Below are 7,080 nucleotides of genomic sequence, written 5' to 3' on the forward strand. Positions count from 1 at the left end.
ACCACGTACGAACCACTGAAATCGGTTGATAAATGTAAACGTTATTTTTGTTTTTATCCAGAAAAACGCAGCTCACCCGTTTACTTGCATTTGTTTACAGCGCAGTTTTGCTCTCAGCAAAATGGCGGATGCGTTGACGTATTGCAGCAACGTTCCAAAGCGGCCAATAGGGCATCTATATATTTATTATGTCTATGTGTCTGCAGACCGGAGATCTAAAAAATGGGGCGGGGTCTCCACGAGCAACAACTTTCGCCACTGGCTCTGGCTTCAGCCAATTGTCATTGAATTACATTTCAAATTAAAAGGTTGCAAATTAAACACCGTTTAACGTGAGGCCAGGGACATCTGGGAATAGGTAGAGGCACCAGTTTACCATCTGGCAGTTTCCTGGGTGTGTTGGTGATGGCGCAGACTGAGCATCCCTTGATGTATCGGGAGATATCCTGGGCCATGCTGGGCCACCAATACCCATCCTGTAAGAGCGGGGTGTCCAGAGCCCGGAGAGGTGTGAGCTGAGTCCAAGAGGGACAGACGGCAGGCGTATGGTACATGCAACCGTCCCTCCGAACCTCCCGGCGGAGCAGGTTCTGTGCGGGTCTGATAGTCGACGGACCACTGGATAGGACTGGCTACCATGGCTGGAGGGAGGACAGGTTCTGGAGGACTGGATTCAGGATGATACAGACGGGACAAAGAGTCAGCTTTACAATTCTTAGTACCAGGTCGGTTTGTCACGATGAAGACAAACCACGTGAAGAATAGAGCCCAACGGGCTGGTCGTGGGTTGAGTTGTGAAAGTGTTTCACTTATTGAAAGTGTTATAGAAAAGACAGAGTTGCTGGTAGAGGAGGGGGAGTTTTGATTTATATTAAAGATTTATGTTTTAAGGAAGGAAGTCCAATTAGATGAAACTGTATCAATTGAAAGTTTAGGTATAATTGTTGCTTTATCCCCACGCATGACGTTTAACATCTTGGTAGTGTATAAACCACAATCAAGTTGCCCACTCATTTTTTATGAAAGCTTAGGAAAATGTTAAAATGTTTTAAACCAAATAGTGAAGTGCTTATTTTTGGGGATTTTAATGTAAGTTGGATGGTTAAATCGGAGAGGAAACAACTCAAGGAAATAACATTGAAAATCGAGATCATTTTAACTGCAACATTATCTGTTGTGTCTGTGCAGTCAGGCGGCGGTGCGTCACTTGTTACCTGTTGTTCTTTAACCAATTCAATAGTATCCTCTGCGTTTGGCAGTGGCTCAACAGAAACGTGCAGACTCGAGAGAAAAGATAAACAAACTGTATTATTATCAAAGGTAATTTCCATTCCTAATTTATGCATTATATCTCATCTCAAAAAACTTATAGGTGAAGCAGGTATTATGGTAAATTTGTTGTGATTCTAATCAATTGAGCTGTTTGCTGGTTCATGTTATTCAGGCATGTTTATGAATAGGACTTTCATAGAGTTATCTACAGGCAGCCTGGAATCCTGTTCCCATGCTTCTCTAAACCTTATGACAAAAGCAGATGGTGACTCCTTTCCCTGTTTGGTATTGGCAACATGTGATAAATCCTGTCCGCTACCTACTCTGCTTTCTAAAAAATACTGTTCAAAAATAACTGTTCAAAAAAATTGCTTACATTGTTAGGATTAATCTAAAAGTGTGTGTTTGGACTGCGTGGTACTCCTTCACCCTCTACATTATCATTGTCCAGAGACAGCGCTGGGCACTTTTCAATGAGTATTGTTTCTGTAACATCGGAGTCTAATACTCTAAGTAATATTGCCCTTTAAAGCAACACTATGTCATTTTTCAACCTTCATCATATATTTCCAAGACCCTTGAGATGGTACATCGACTTACAATAGGTTGAATAAGACGTCTGCCGTAGCCTGACAGTGTATGTATCGCTTTTACTGGCACTTTGTAACTTCGGGTTTCGGGTAGTAACCCGAGCACAAAAAAAACTACCAAATTCGACTGCTTTACGGCATACGTCACTTCCCCCACCACCCCAACTTCCTCAAATTCTGACATGAGAGCCCAACTAGCGTTTGATACCCGTCTGTATGTTGTTGTCATGACCGAAGCAACAACTAAAAGGAAGAAGGCAAAGGTTTTGTCAGAGGAGACTAAAAGAAGAAAAAGGGAGATTGACTAATTAAAAGACCGGACGAGGATCACTATTGGAGGGAGAGCAAGACAGTCTGAAGACGGTGAGAGTGTGCGCGCGCGCGACCGGCTCTCTCTCTCTATGCTCGTTCCTTCAGTAACATGCACTCTGTCACAAGCGCAGCAGTCAGTCATCTATAAAGTGTTTATACATTTATAAATAAATCAGGGAGTCAGGGAGCTGACTACCGCGCGAAATGTAAAAGGCTGAATAACATGGCCTGGCCATGTTACGGAATCTATCTGGTCCTCCATTTATCTTCATGAATCAAGTAATGCTAGTAGAGTAGCGAATTATCAATCTGGTAGCTACATTAACATGCTAGTTTACGATGGTTAAAATAAATAATCTTTCAGGATAACTATCCTAATGTCTGCAGGCTGATAATCATGTTTGTTTATTTATTTTTCTGGTGAAAGTGTCTTGCCTCAGGCTATAATGCAAATCGATGTTCAAATTTGAAGATTCATCTATGGTAGCTTGATATTATAATATTGACGATATATGGCTTTTACCTACCACACAAACATTGAATTGAATTAGCATATCCGTTATGTAAAACAGTAGACAATAGGCTACTAATGACGCTGGCTTGTAAACGTGAGCTATGCGATCTTTTGACGTTTGAAAAAAATAAAACCCATGAAATTATATTCATATGACATGCTGAAATATATGCCAATGTACCTGGGATGAAGACATTTCACACGCAATGCTGGCAGTCTGCCCGCGAGAACTCGGCTTGTCAACAAATGCACACGTGTAACCCCTGGTGTAACCATGACAGATTTTACGACAGTAGTAGAATACAAAATACTGTTTCCCAACTGTAGGGGGACCCCGATAGCAAAAACCGCAAAAACAACATAGTGTTGCTTTAATCTTGGCCTGGTAGTTATGTATATTACATGTGTGTCTTAAAGCCTTCTACAAATTTAGTAGGGTTTGTGGCACTTGGTAAGCTCTTGCATAACGTCTCAATGTCGGACATTTTTATGGGTTTCATGGCAATTACGTTGCGATTTTGTATCCACATTGAATTCTGTATATCTGAAGTGCTAGGTGGACATGCTGTCATTATTTGAGGATCATTTAAGTCTGGGTATCGCACAGGAGAATGCAAAGTACACATTTCCTTTTTCATGAGCTGTGAGTGGAAATGCTCGTTGCCTGTACATAGGCCGGTGGTGGTCCAGTAGGTTTTTTTTGTTTTCAGTACAATTTTTCTGGCCAGTGATCCAACACTTTCTTAATTTCTTGTCACACACTGTATGACTCCTTAATACATCTATAGTTCCACTCTAAATCTCCCCGTCACCCTATTACCATGGATTTCACGCGTTTTATATCATCAACTTCGAATGATCCCTCTCTAGGATATGGGTCTAATTAAATTTTGTCTTCTGACAATCCTGACAAATTTGATGTAGCCTAAAAGGTTCTGTCCACAAACCTTTATATTTCTGTACATAAATTCAATTCAATTCAAATTTATTTGTATAGCGCTTTTCACAATACACATTGTCTCAAAGCAGCTTTACAGAAATTGCATTTCGGAAATGTACATAGAAAAATACAGTTAGTTAATCAAGTATTAATTTATGGCATAACATATCGCCGGCTTTGAGTCGTCTCTTCACAGGCGTCGAGTCGTCTCTTCACAGGCGTTGGGGCATCTGAAGTCTCCGTGAGAGGCTGGATACAAACTGGAGCTGACGAACGCTATTTACCTCGGGACTAGCGTCCCGAGATAACAGCAGAAAGGCAGATGGGAAATAATTAGCATAGCTGATGTTCATAATGTTAATGCATTCGAACTGATTCAGCAGTATCAAAGGTTAAGCATTAAGTGAATGCTTGGTTAAAGAGATGCGTCTTTAATCTAGTTTTAAACTGGGACAGCGAGTCTGAGTCTCGTACAATATCAGGAAGGCTATTCCAGAGTTTAGGAGCTAAATGCGAGAACGCCCTCCCTCCTTTAGTGGACTTAGATATCCTAGGAATGACCAGAAGCCTCGAATTTAGTGATCTTAAAGAGCGCGATGGATTGTATGGCGATAGAAGGTCTGTTAAATACACAGGAGCTAAACCATTTAGGGCTTTATAGGTCAGTAGGAATACTTTGTAATTGATACGTAACTTAATAGGTAACCAGTGTAGAGATGATAAAATAGGAGTTATATGATCATATTTTCTTGATCTAGTAAGAACTCTAGCAGCTGCATTTTGCACTAACTGTAGCTTGTTGATTGAGGATGCAGGACAGCCAGCTAATAAAGCATTACAGTAATCTAGTCTCGAGGTCATGAATGCATGAACTAACTTTTCTGCATCAGAAACAGATAGCATGTTGCGTAGCTTAGCAATGTTTCTAAGGTGGAAAAAGGCTGTTCTTGTAATATATGAAATATGATTTTCGAAAGTCAAGTTGCGGTCTAGTATAACACCCAGGTCTTTTACAGTATTTTACTTTTACTTTTACTGTGGATAAAGTAACAGGACATCCTTCTAAATTAAAGTTGTATTGTAAGGGATTTTGTGGGTAGTTTTTTGGACCAATAAGTAGTACCTCCGTTTTATCTGAATTTAATAGCAGGAAATTACACGTCATCCAGCATTTTATATCATTTAGACACTCTGTCAATTTAGATAAGTTAGTGTTTTCATCTGGTCGTGATGAGATATATAATTGAGTGTCATCAGCATAACAGTGGAAATGAATTCCATGTTTTCTTATAATATTACCAAGTGGCAGCATATATATTGAGAATAGCAGAGGGCCTAACACCGATCCTTGCGGTACTCCATAGTCTACTGACGTTATCTTTGATTTTTCCCCATTTAGACAGACAAAATGGTAACGACAGACAAAATAAAGTCAACAAGGGTCTTGGCTATCAGTGGTCTAGAAATGTCTTGCCCCATATTATAACCAAGTAGTTTCCGTATTCACACAGAAAGACAAAACACAAAATTGTTCCTCTGTTTTAAAGGGGACATATCATGCTTTTAAATCGTTCCTTTTTACATATAAATCATACGTTTGTGGTCTATATAAAGCGGAACTGCAATGCTTGGGTCTGAATTCCTCATTATTATAGCTCCACAGGGCCCTTTTCTACCCCTTTTCTGATGTGAGTCTGAGAGCAACTCGTTTTGGTGCGGTCTCTTTAAATGCAAATGAGACACTTCATACCCCATACTCGTTTCAACTCCACCCCGTTCGGCCATTTTTGTAGTTTGCTAGCAGAGATACGATTATCTAGCGGCACAGAAACTTTTTATTCACATGTTATTAACAAAATGTCAACAACAGAAGACTTGTCCATCAAGCCTTACATGTTCGAGCCAGAGACAGACCCGGAGCGAGATGAAAATGAAGACGACGAACCTGCAGAACAACATCTTCATATGGATGTATCGCAATGGTATGTTACTGTATTTACAGTAACTTCTCCATCCATGCCCACTACTACAATACTGCATGTTTTACAACGATTATTTAACACTCACAAAACAAAATATAAGTTATATTATAAACAATTAAAGAAAAGCACGTTATTATTTCACATAAAAACGTTATTTACAGCTTACCGAAGTGCTCTGTTCGTCGTCTCCAAAGATCGAAGAATTGACTTCGAAGAGGTTCTGATGCTGGGAGACGGTATAATGAAGCGTGTGGGTTACTACATCCAACAACCGAACATTTTGACCTAACGTTACCCTCTCGTAACTTCTGCATCCTTGAGCTTGTACTACAAAATCGCAGCGAGAAATAAAAATGGCGGATTGCTAGAAATGTCGGGCCGGCAGTCGATGTCCTTATTTGGCAGTTCCGCTGCAAATACTGTGACGTAATTGTTCAATGAACGGCATAGAGAATAGAAAAATAGGAACAGGTTGCAAAATATGACCAAAACAGAATACACAGCAAAATCCCCAGTGTTAAATGAACACTGAAGTAGTGTTAAAGTTAATGAGATAATTAAGTGAATAATTGAGTGATGATTGAGCATTATTGAAGACACCTGATGTTAACAAGCAGAATCACTGAAGGAGAAAACCAGAATTTTTAAGTCACCATTATGGTGATTAGTGTTTGCTTTAGTTGTGCTCTTGATCCTTAATTAATGAACTTTAGATTTTGTTTGGCTGCAGTACATGAGTTATAACAGCAAGATGAACAAATAGAAAAGGTTATGGTTGTGTTTTAAGATAATCATTATTTCACAATCATTTGACCTGAATCACTGAACTCATTAGAGCCTAATTTCTGAGTTAGGTTTACTTTATTAATTATAGCAGCAGTGACCTTGTACAGTATAATATTTTTAATGTTAACAATGTAATGAAAATAATTTCTTAAAAGTTTCTCCTATACAATTATTTACATTTTTTTAATTACACACAGACATCAATAATTAGCCTGTGAATCTCAACAATGGTGACAATTATAAAGCATGTTGCAGTGCATTCTGGGTGTCACCAATCAAAACTCATTCATGGCTCCCGTCATGCATTGCTGCATGAATAAATAATGAGCTTATGTTCAGAGGTGATCTGTTTGTCACCATTGCTGAGATTTATACGCTGATTCTTGATGTCTGTGTGTGCCTACATAAAATTATTTTGGATTTTTTTTTTTTTTTCGTTTGGATTTCATTGAAAAGGCTAAAAATGGTATTTTCTAAAATGACTGTGCTGCTAAAATCCATAAGGTAAATTTAACTCCGAATTTATGCTCTTGATGTGTTCAGTGATTCAGGTCAATTAATGATTATGTTAAAACACAACCAACACCATCAGATCACCTTTTCTATTTGTTCATCTGGCTGTTATAACTCACATACAGCAGCCAAACACAATCTAAAGTTAATGATTTAAGGGTCAAGAGCCCA

At 39.0% G+C, this 7,080-nt stretch overlaps 2 protein-coding genes across 5 annotated transcripts in view; one reads left to right on the plus strand and one right to left on the minus strand.

Moving 5' to 3' along the window:
* The window catches only part of LOC143710998 (MIF4G domain-containing protein B), a 1,123,636-nt gene that overhangs the window by 939,721 nt on the left and 176,835 nt on the right, over positions 1-7,080 (plus strand). The gene's annotated exons all lie outside the window — the stretch shown is intronic.
* The window catches only part of LOC143710977 (uncharacterized), a 223,226-nt gene that overhangs the window by 167,610 nt on the left and 48,536 nt on the right, over positions 1-7,080 (minus strand). The window lies entirely within an intron of this gene.

The sequence above is a fragment of the Siphateles boraxobius genome, unplaced genomic scaffold, assembly GCF_051911475.1.
Source record: "Siphateles boraxobius isolate OS27281-9 unplaced genomic scaffold, OSU_SipBor_1 49, whole genome shotgun sequence".
Taxonomy (NCBI): Eukaryota; Metazoa; Chordata; class Actinopteri; order Cypriniformes; family Leuciscidae; genus Siphateles; species Siphateles boraxobius.